Source organism: Engraulis encrasicolus, chromosome 1, assembly GCF_034702125.1.
Source record: "Engraulis encrasicolus isolate BLACKSEA-1 chromosome 1, IST_EnEncr_1.0, whole genome shotgun sequence".
NCBI classification, from domain to species: domain Eukaryota; kingdom Metazoa; phylum Chordata; class Actinopteri; order Clupeiformes; family Engraulidae; genus Engraulis; species Engraulis encrasicolus.
Genome location: NC_085857.1, coordinates 35,973,333 through 35,985,745, shown reverse-complemented (window position 1 = coordinate 35,985,745; position 12,413 = coordinate 35,973,333).

Genomic DNA, 12,413 nt, shown 5'->3' with positions numbered 1-12,413 from the left:
AATGGTGCCTGCCTGTGTCCACACCAGTTACGTTTGGCACTTTCTAAAGTACTTGCCTGGGGGGCTCTGAACTTTTCCGCATGTGACTATTACCCGGATGAACCCGGAATTGATGCTGCCCATTTACAAGCGTTATCTTCTTCATATTGAGCATTATATCCACCTATAACAGGGGTAGGGAACATATGCCTCGAGGGCCATTTTCGATACAATATAATCTTATATTATTCAGCTTCACATGAAATATGACATATTTTGTAAAGGAATCTTAGAATTTGCATTTTCAACACAATTGAGTTATATTCAGGGGGCCTAGAGAAAGTGAGGTCTGTTTTAAAGGTGGCTGCCTTCAATAAAGGCTTAAAGTGCAGGGGGAAATCCTGGTTTGTGTTTGTGCATGGCCCTGGGAGGACTTTTATGGCCCCTTGGATGAATTTGAAATGACCCCATGAATGAAAAAAGTTCCCCACCCCTGACCTCTACACTTATAATTTGCAGTCACAACTGTATAGGACTAACATAGACCGACAGATGTAAATCCAATGAGTCGTACATACATACATACATACATACATGGAGGGAAATATTTTATTATTCCTGGTTAATGCTTACAATATCTCATGCATGTGACATAAGTGTAGGAGGCTCAGCTGATATGAAATCCTGGATTTAATATTTAATATAAAAGATCCACAAAGATCCACAGAGGGTCGGGAAGCCTTCTTGATTTTAAGGGGTTTAAATTGAAATACCTTAAATAGCAGATGTTGAATAAATGACAAAGCATGTATTTCAATAATATACGCATAGAAGCAACACCATGTAAATGTGAACATTTATTCTGACCAAAGAGGAATAAAGGAATAAAATAACTAAAATGAGTTTTCGCAGGAAACAGAGGGCATCATGTGACTCCCTCTCCTGCAGGCGCTCAAGCGATTGGGTCACCAAAAAAACCATTAGTCCCTGAAGAAAAAGGTTGGGAACCACTGTTATACACTATCAATCACTAGCCTCACCCGAGCTCCTCTCCTTGCTCTGTATTCTGCAGTGTCCACACAGACCTCGGAACCCCAGGGCATACAAGAACGGGTTCAGGCAGGAGTTGAGGAAAACAAGGCTGATGCCGAGAGCCCTTGGTCTCATGTAGACATATCTCTGTTTGCCACCACCAGTGTAGCTCTGGGGAGATGACATCTCCAGAATGTTCATGGCGTGAAGTGGTGGCCACGACACGACGAACGTCACGACGATCAAAGTGACAGTCCTTGCCAGTTTGGGGCTTCTGAAGTAGATGCTCTGGTTGACTCGGTTGTGCAGGTGGTAATAGGACACCATGGGGATGCCAAATGGAACAGCAAAACATAGCAGGGTCTCATAGGATAATAGGGCCACCTTCTCCCTGTGAGACTCTGTGACCCGCATGCAGACCTGCTTGGAGTCGTAGTCCACTATGTCCAACAAGGACACATCTGGAGCAGCCAAGACGAGTGCACACAGCCAAAGGCCCAAAAGAAAAGCTTGCTCTCCACTCCTGCCCAGCTTCTCTCAGAGTCTCCTGTGCAGCACCAGCAGGTACCTGTGGAGGCTCATCAGAGAGACAGTCAGCACACTGGCAAACAGACCGGAGAAGACGATGTAGGCAGTGGTGTAGTCTACTTTATTATGGTGGGTATACTGTATATTTGAGCATTTTTTGAAGTGGGTATACTGTATATATTTGTGCTATTCAAAACCATGGATCAATCAATTTTAAGTGGGTATACTGAAATCCCTGAAATTTAGAAGTGGGTGTACTCCGTACACAGGGAAGCTGACAGAGGGGGACAAAGGGGATTGTTGTCCCGGGCCCAAGGACACAGTGGGCCCAGAATTGGGTCCTCACTACATTGTATGTAGTGGGGAGGGGGGCCCTTTCAGATGACTTTGTCCTGGGCACAGTCATGGCTGTCACTGGCCTAGCACACACACACACACACACACACACACACACACACACACACACACACACACACACACACACACACACACACACACACACACACACACACAGACACACACTTTTGAAGTCACTAGTCACACTGCATGAATCTCGAAAAAAAATCTGCAGATCTGATTCCTGCTAAAACCCCCACCATAACTCACATGCAGTATGCATGTATGTAACTGAGGTGTCCCTATGCAGTCCGCCCCTCGTGTCTCAAAACCTGCCACCTCCTAGCCTGGTTCTGACCATCCCATAATACTACCATTTCATTTCGTATTCATTCTCTGCTTTATGATTATTATTCATCATACACAAAAGAATGGATAGCAAGGCTAATCACACACATGTTGTACACACAATGATTGTCATGGCCTATTCATTTCACATTGGGAAACAGGACAAGGACTATAGAAATATTAAGGCATACATTACTGTACAAAATTCCCTGCTTTCAGGTGTAAATTCCCTACATTCATATGTTTAAATGCCTTATGTCCTTATGTGTGCATTTTCCTATGCAAGTTACTTGCCTGTAAGAAATGTGGCGCTGTCGCTTTAAGAGACTGATCACGCTTTGAATGCATGTTATAGCTGCGTGATATGAGACATGCCCGGACATTCTCTCTCATGCAGTCGCATTTCTGGACTCTACGACTTCGTTTGGAAGTGTTTCTGTGTTGTTGTGCGTGAATGTAACTGTAAGTACACATATTTTCTTTGTAAGACTTTATTTCATTTGTACAGCCCTTTATTTCGTTTCTACAGTCCTTTCTAACTTTGTATTGAAGCCAGACAATCGTTCTGTGTAATTGGAAATGTCTAGAATGTTCCGTGACTCAGCAATGCCGCGTTAGCAATCCTGTACACGGTGTTCTTTGTTAGCATTTCATATATTTAATGCTGTACGATTTCCTGTGCTGCTTAATGCTTTATTTATGCCATTTTACTACTTTTTATCACTATGTCATTACTACTGTGTGTGCAGTACTTTCCTGTAATTATTATCCTCGAGTAGATATTGTGAATGGGACGTTTGTGATGTGAATGACTTAGCATTGTCCTGTTTGTTCCCTTTATTTCTGTCTTTGTATAGAAAACCACACAACGTAACTTCCACACTGTGAGACAACACACGACACCACTACATTATTTCATCTCTGTTTAAGTAATAAATGGCAAGACTCAACCTCTAGAACAGCTGCATTCTTTCTGACCGAAGAATTAGGCCAGCGGGTGTACGACCAGTACTTTCCTCATCATAATATCCTACAAAATTGGTCCTTCTTATCGCCGGATTGTACATCATCTGCGTCATGGCTGCTTCTAGAGATGTCCAGGGTGAAGCACATCAGCCTTATCCTCGCCCCAGCCGGAGAAGACAACCTCCAGCCTACCTAGAGGACTATGTGCTCAGCCACCCTCGCCAATCATCCCCCTCCAGACCACACATGCCATCAACAGGGCATGCAACACATGTAAGTCAGAGCAACATTTCTTTCCCATCTGAGAGTGCTACCGCTGCTAGAGCATCTGCATTAGATCAACTAGAGGAGAGATGGAAAACTTTAAGCACTGCAATGGAACAGCTTGCTATGGAAACAAAGCGTGCCTCTTATCCTTCCAGTACTGTGGGCTTTTCTCATGAGTATCCAAGATCAACCTCTCCTCATCAGCAGTACAGTAGCAGTTTGCCAGACACATTCGGCTATGCACCTGTCACTACTACCCACACTGCAGACAGGCCTCCCTCAGATTACATGTTAGCTCCTCAAACATTATGGCCAGAACCCCCTAGTCATACTTATGTGCAAGAATTGAATCCAGTCATGCCTCAGCCACTTGTTCAGTTCTCCACATCGGCACTTCAAGGCGCAGCCTCCAAAGTAGGACCCTGGTTAGACATGGCACAACATAAGCCTCTCGCAGCATCGGTAGGCCTGACTGAGCAAGCAGAGAATGTTCAATCGGATGGCACTGCTACACCAGCATCTTATGGCTCTCCAGAGAGGGCATCCTCACCTGCCACACCTCTGGTGCCCCAGCCAGCGCCGGTGCCCATGCCACGCCTGCCTCGTCTGCCACGCCTGCCTGGCCAACCAGCGTATGCGGCACCCCTGCCCGGCCAGCCTGCGCACGTGCCACCTCTGCAGGGACAGCCAGCGTCCGCGCTACCTCCGCCTGGCCAACCAGCGCCAGCACATGCGCCACACATGCCCGGCCAGCCAGCGCCCGCGCCACCTCTGCAGGGACAGCTAGCGCCCGCACATATGCCACCCACGCCCGGCCAGCCAGCGCCCGCGCCACCTCTGCGGGGACAACCATTGCCCGTGTTACCGCAGCCAGGCCAGCCTGCACATGCGCCACCTCTGCTAGTCCAGCTAGCGCCTGCACCTGCACCCATGCCACCTGTGCCACGCCAGCCTGCACATGCGCCACCTCTGCCAGTCCAGCCAGCGCCCGCGCCACCTCTGCAGAGACAGCTAGCGCCAGTACTACCGCCGCCAGGCCAGGCAGTGCCAGCACATGCGGCACCCCTGCCAGTCCAGCTAGCGCCTGTACCCGCGCCGCCTGTGCCAGCCCAGCGAGCGCCCATGCTACCTCCTCCAGGTCAGCGAGTGCCTGCACAGCATCCTCCATGGCAGCCAGTGCCAAATCAGCCTCCGCCCATTCAAACTTATCCGCCAGTGCAGCCACCTGCTGGGCCTTGGTACCCTCCTCATGGGATAGCGCCACCGCAACCGGGGCATTATCCTTGGTACCCATATCCATATCCTGCTCCACAACCTGCGGCCTACCCTGCTCCTGATACCGGAGCACCTAACTTGATGGAGATGGCCATTGCCTCATCCTATGGGATACCGAAGCCTAAATTAGTTGCTTTCTCATCAGGCAAAGAGAGTGACTTTATTCTCCTGAAAAAAGGTTTGGACACAGTCCTAGGGCCTCATCGACATCTGACAGAGGATTACAAGTTTCAAGTTCTCCTTGACCTTCTGAAACTTCCTGCAGCTTATCAGATAGCTAAGAGGCACCTGAACAGTCCACAGCCCTACAGCGCTGCGATGCAGGCTCTGGAACAACGATATGGCCAGCCACGGTCACTCATTCAAAGTGAGCTGAAGGCCCTGCAGCAAGCTCCACCGGTCCGCATGGGTGACGCCCAGGCATTTGAAGACTTCAGCACAGCAGCTAGCTCACTAGTGGGAATGTTACAGTAGACACGTGGGCCAGCCCAGTATGAACTGCAATGTGGTTCGCATGTTGACATCCTGCTAAGCAAGCTTCCTGTGAACTACAGAGATTCCTTCGTTGAACACTGCTTAAAGCGAGGCATCATTGCCAGTGGGTCTGCTACGACTTACACTTTGATCGACTTAGCATCCTGGCTGGAAATTAAGTCGCAAACCCTACAAATGTCTCGGCGGGCCGCTGAAGGCGTTCAGGGAGAGCCTCCACGTCGAGACACCAAGTCCTTCAAACAGACCAAAGTGAAGACCTCCACTGTGTTGCTAAACACTGCTGCTACGCCGAAGGCAACTGCACCTGACACAAGTGCACTTTCCACATCACCAAAATCCAAGCGTGAGCGATTCAAGCCCTTTTGCCCATATTGCCAGTCCAACGAGCACTACCTGAGTGGATGTTCTAAATTCACCAGCATGAATACATCCCAGAAGTCAAATTGGATAAAGGAACAGAACCGCTGCTGGAGGTGTGGAAGAGGCCATAAACCCGACAAGTGCACTCTGAAGAAGCCTTGCGCCACATGTGGAGAGCAGCACCTGTTGACTTTGCATGAAGTTGCAACAACGCAACAGCCCAGTGTTACCGTCAGTACTGTATCCACAGTTGTTTACCTGGATCAAGCAAGTCACTCACGCCGAGTGATGCTCAAAGTTGTCCCTGTTCGCTTGTGCAATGGGAACAAGATCCTGGATACACATGCCCTGCTCGATGATGGATCTGAAAGGACAATCATACTTCCCGCTGCAGTGGACAAGCTTGGCCTCAAGAGGGAGTGTGAGTTCCTGACTTTGAGAACTGTCAGGCAGGACATAGTGCATCTGAAGGGAGCCTCTGTGACACTTGAGGTATCAACCATGTCAAACCTGGGTATCAGACACAAGCTCAAGAATGTTTTCACTGCTTCAGAGCTGAACCTCGCTGAGCAGTCCTGTCCAGCTGATGCTCTAAAGAAGAAATACTCCTACCTGAGGGATGTGCCAGTTGAGCCCTTCCACAAAGCCAAGCCGATGATCCTCATTGGGTCAGACAATTCACATTTGATCACTGCCATATGTCCAGTCCGCATTGGCTCACCTGGCTCTCCTGTAGCTGTATGCACAAAGCTAGGATGGGCCATCCAAGGGCCTGCGACGTTCCTGCAACAGCCCTGTCATCAGAGTTCATGCCTACACACCTCCTTCCTGTCACCTGCTCAAGAGCTACGACACAACGTGGAGAAATTATGGCAACTCGACACTCTGCCTCGTCGCAATGAGAAAGAGATCACACGCTCAAAGCAGGACAGCGCCGCACTGGCTCTGCTGGAAAGTGACACGGCACGGATCAATGTGGATGGCGTGGAGAGATATGCAACACCTCTCCTGTGGAAAGACAACCATACCTTACTCCAAGCTTCGCCCTCTGCTGTAATGCCTCTCCTACGAAGGGCTGAGAGACGGCTGTCGAACAACCCTGAGCAGGCCACCATCTACAACACAGCAATACACAAGCTGGAGAAGGAGGGATATGCTGTGAAGATCACCCGTGAGGAGGCCGACAGTACCGCTGGCTCATGGTATATTCCCCATCACATGGTGTTCCACAATGGGAAGGCGAGAGTAGTTTTTAACTGCTTCTTCACACATCAAGAGCAGAACCTCAACAACAACCTGCTACCTGGCCCTACCTTAGGTCCTCCCTTACTCGGAGTACTACTCCGATTCAGAGAGCATGCTGTCGCCATCAGTGGTGACATTCGTGCAATGTTTCACCAAGTTAGGCTGTTGCCCTCCGACCAGCCTTTCTTGCGTTTCCTGTGGAGAGACATGGAACAAGACCGTCAGCCGGACATCTATGAGTGGCGTGTACTACCATTCGGGACAACATGCAGCCCCTGTTGCGCCACTTATGCAGTCCAGAGGCACGTCCGAGACCATGTGAAGGGCAATGAAGATGTGATGGAGTCAGTCTTGACAGCCTTTTATGTGGACAACTGCCTCCAGTCCTTACCATGTCCTGAGCAGGCTACAGCACTCCTTGACAAGCTGAGAGCAGTGCTCGCCAAAGGTGGCTTCGACATCAGACAGTGGGCCTGTAATGTGCCAGAAGTGGTAGCTCATCTTCCCTCTGAGGCCAGATCAGAGGCCTGTGAGCTCTGGCTCTCCGCAGACAAAACAGAGCCCCAAGAATCCACTCTCGGCCTGAAGTGGAACTGCCTATCTGATGTCCTCGGTTACAAGAAGAGGTCAGTCTCTACCACCGAAGTGACCATGAGAACAGTGTACCGTGTACTTGCAAGCCAGTATGACCCTTTGGGGTTCATTCTCCCATACACCACCAGGGCTAAAGTGCTAGTGCAGGCATTGTGGCGAACCGATCGACAATGGGATGACCCCATACAGGATGACTTGCTCCCACTGTGGAAAGCATGGGAATCAGAGCTAACTGACCTCCAGGATGTTGCCATTCCTCGCCGTTACACCCCATTCAACATCACAACTGAAGACGTGGAGTTACATGTGTTTTGTGATTCATCCGAGAAAGCTTATGGAGCTGTAGCTTACCTCCGAGTGGTAGATCCAGCTGGTCAGATTCATGTCTCCTTTGTCCTGGCACGGTCTCGTGTTGCACCCAAGCGCCAGCTATCAATCCCACGCCTGGAATTATGTGCAGCCCTAACTGGTGCACAGCTTGCCCAAGTACTGAGTACTGAGCTCACAGTACCCCTCACACGCTCCGTCATGTGGTCTGATTCTACCACTGTCCTGAAATGGATTCAGTCCGAGTCCCAGCAATACAAAGTGTTCGTAGGAACACGTGTTGCAGAAATCCAAGACCTAGTCGGGACTAGCAACTGGAGATATGTTGATTCAAAGAATAACCCGGCTGATGACATAACCCGAGGTCTAACCTTGTCCCAGCTCTCACAGCCTGGTCACTGGCGTTGTGGTCCTCCATTCCTTCAGCTCTCACCAGATCACTGGCCTGTCTGTCCCTCCACTGTCCTGGATGATGCGACCGAGCTCAGACATGGCAGCTTCTGTGGCACCATCTCCACCACAAACATGCCACTGCCTGACTTGGATGCCTGCGAGACCTGGGAGGACCTCATACTTACCACGCACCAGTCCCTTCACGGGGCGGCCTCCACAGCGCCAAGCGCCTCTGAGCGCATTGCAGCTGAGCTAGCTCTCCTACAGAGGACCCAGTTAGAGAGCTTTCCTGAGGAGATGACCGCTCTCAAAGATGGAAAGGCCGTATCAACCAGTAGCCGACTGAGCTCACTCTCACCAACGCTCGACCAACTTGGACTGATAAGAGTCGGTGGGAGGCTTCGCAAGGCAGAGGATCTAGAGGACGACACGCTTCATCCTATTGTACTATCACCTGATCACCTGGTCGCTCGCCTACTGATTAGAGACTATGACAATCGTCTCCTTCATCCTGGACCAGAGAGAGTCTATGCAGAGATTCGCAGATCATACTGGATACTGCGTGGACGACAAGCCATCCGCAAGCATCAGAGGCTGTGCACAGAGTGTTGCAAGTGGCGCAAGAAACCGGGGATCCCCAAAATGGCCGATCTACCCTCTGCACGGCTTCGCCTGAATAAGCCTCCCTTCTGGTCCACGGGGGTTGACTGTTTCGGCCCCTACACAGTCAAAATAGGCAGAAGACATGAGAAAAGGTGGGGCATCATATTTAAGTGCCTGACTACAAGGTGTGTCCACTTAGACCTCCTTACCCACATGGACAGTGACTCTTTCCTCCTTGCCCTACGGAGGTTTGTAGCAAGACGAGGAAAGCCATTCGAGATTCTCTGCGACCAGGGCACTAACTTCCGAACTCAAGGAAGCCTTCGCCCAACTTGAACCTTCCCTGAGGGAGCAGCTTGCTGGACAGAAAATCTCCTTCCGATACAACCCACCTCATGCACCTCATTTCGGAGGTGCGTGGGAAAGAGAGATCAAGTCTGTCAAGGCCTCTCTCCAGGTTGTACTACGCGACCAGATTGTTCCAGAGGACGTCCTTGCCACCGTGCTGGTGGAAGTCGAAGGGATCCTGAACTCAAAACCTCTGGGCTACGTGTCATCTGACGTGGCGGACCCAGACCCGATCACGCCAAACCTACTCCTGATGGGGCGGCGGGATGCCTCCCTGCCACAGGCCTTGTATGGGCCTGAAGCTCTGCTGGGGCGACGACTCTACCGTCACAGCCAGGTCATTGCCGACCACTTCTGGAACCAGTTCATCCGGAGATACCTTCCCAATCTTCAACTGCGCCAGAAGTGGAAGGAATCGTCAGAAGTCCTCAAGGTTGGACAGGTTGTCCTGGTTATGGACAATCAACTGCCGAGAGCCATGTGGACTGTAGGACGGGTCAGTAAGGTCATTGTTAGTGATGACGGTAAGGTCCGGACTGCCGCAGTGGACATTAAAGGTAACACTTACTTACGCCCTGTGGCCAAGTTAATTGAGCTCCCTGAAATGCCCAGTGATGTAGCTAACTAGTTTAACTGATGGGCAGTTAATTTATGTTGTTTACAAATTTACTAGGTAAATTTGGGGGCGGCTGTACAAAATTCCCTGCTTTCAGATGTAAATTCCCTACATTCATATGTTTAAATGCCTTATTTCCTTATGTGTGCATTTTCCTATGCAAGTTACTTGCCTGTAAGAAATGTGGCGCTGTCGCTTTAAGAGACTGATCACGCTTTGAATGCATGTTATAGCTGCGTGATATGAGACATGCCCGGACATTCTCTCTCATGCAGTCGCATTTCTGGACTCTCCGACTTCGTTTGGAAGTGTTTCTGTGTTGTTGTGCGTGAATGTAACTGTAAGTACACATATTTTCTTTGTAAGGTTTTATTTCGTTTGTGCAGCCCTTTATTTCGTTTCTACAGTCCTTTCTAACTTTGTATTGAAGCCAGACAATCGTTCTGTGTAATTGGAAATCTCTAGAATGTTCCGTGACTCAGCAATGCCGCATTAGCAATCTTGTACACGGTGGTCTTTGTTAGCATTTAATATATTTAATGCTGTACGATTTCCTGTGCTGTTTTAATGCTTTATCACTATGTCATTACTACTGTGTGTGCAGTACTTTCCCTGTAATTATTATCTGAGTAGATATTGTGGATGGGACGTTTGTAATGTGAATGACTCAGCATTGTCCTGTTTTTCCCTTTATTTCTGTCTTTGTATAGAAAACCACACAACGTAACTTCCACAACTTTACCACACGACACCACTACATTATTTCATCTCTGTTTAAGTAATAAATGGCAAGACTCAACCTCTAGAACAGCTGCATTCTTTCTGACCGAAGAATTAGGCCAGCGGGTGTACGACCAGTACTTTCATCATCATTATATCCTACAATTACTATAAATAACTTGAATATTTGTATCTTCTTCTCTCTATTCTTTTCCTCAAGACCGCCTCTCTCTTTACAGGATCAGCAATGTCTCCCTGTAGTTCTTTGTTCTTTCTTTACTTGCCATCTCCATCCACCTGGTACAATCTTAATCTAGATGAAAAGTAAATAAATAGACAAATAAAAGAAATTGGAAGCATTTAAATTATAAAATGAAGCATGTTATTATGAATTCATATAAGATATATTTGTGTCTGAAGAATAATACAAATGCAACACTGAAATGTTTTAGAGCATCAAAATATCAAGCAAATCTGAATATTAGCCATGAAAAATGCAATGGAGCTTTTATTTATGTATTAATTTACAATCTCATATGGTATGACAAAATGGTAATATTGAACTTGGAACCCTGTACCAAATGAATATGTCCATTTCTGGGGAAAAAAAGAAAAGACGATTCCCCCCTTACCTCTGGGGTAGCTTTAAATTTGCCCAAGGAACACCCATTTAACCCTTGTAAGGTGTCCAGGTCATTTTGCAGCTTGAGAAAAATAGTATCAGGTATTATTCTTTCACACTGAGATTCACTGGCGTGGGCTCGTTTTCAGTGAGTTCACTGGCGTGGCCTCGTTTTCAGTGAGGAACATGAATAAAAAAAAAACAAAGAAACAAGCAAAAAAAGAGTTGAAATCCTTATGACATTATAATGAGAACTCAACATTTGGGCAAAATTCTAATCACATACCGGTATTTGTGATGCTACTCCTCAAAGGGATAATGATGGCGTTCTTAAAGATGGGGTTGCAGGTTTACCAACATTCTTAAATGATTTGTTTATGACAATAGGTTGGGGACTCAGGACTGCCATAGACATTATAGTATTCTGTCCAAAACATGATGTCATAATCAAATTATTTAAGAATGTTGGTAAACCTGCAACCCCTTTAAACACATATAGATATGCAGATGAAATCAATGGTTAGGAAAACACCTTTGAAAATGACAAAAATATGAACCTTTGAATACTGTAATTTCAAACATTTTCAGTCTTTAACCCTAAAGCGACCGAGTGGGGTCATTTATGACCCCGGGCACAATATTTTTTGTTCACCGTTTCTTGTCCTTTTAGGGGTTGGTCAATATTGTGCATGGTGTGAATGAATTTTGTGAGGATTGGCCCATTTATAGCCTATGGGATTTTTTCTGGACTTTTACGGCCCTCTGAGCAATTTGAAGTGGCCCCTTGAATGAAAAATTTTCCCCACCCCTGCTCTAATATATATGGAAGACGCCTTTTCACAGCCACAATGACCCGAAAAAGTTTTAGATACATTTTGAGTGCGCACAAGCTTATATGTTTGAGACATGGTTTTGTCTATGTAAATTACCATATTCTCTATTAGTCGTGATTTCATGAACCCGGAAATGTTGAGTAGGCCTACCCTAAAGTTTTATTGCAGAAAAAACCTATCATCTATGGGCCTAATTGATAGAATTTAGCTTGGTTTCCCAGAGTTGCACTTTGAGAGAAGAAAAAAATGCATTGGATGTTTTTTTGTATTTTTATGTTTAAATATGCAAATGAGAGCATACATCATTAGCAATGTACGTATGTAAGTTTTACAACCTTTTAGCAAAACAAAAAAATGTTCAAATTTATATTTGTTTGCTTTAGATGAGGACATAGCCTATGTCTTGGATGTAAATACATTCGAATGATCCCCAAAATATAATGTATATAGTGGTATTTCTATATTAACTCCTTGGGGTCATAAATGACCCCGCTCGGTCGGATTAGTCTCAAAAACAGCCCGGTCG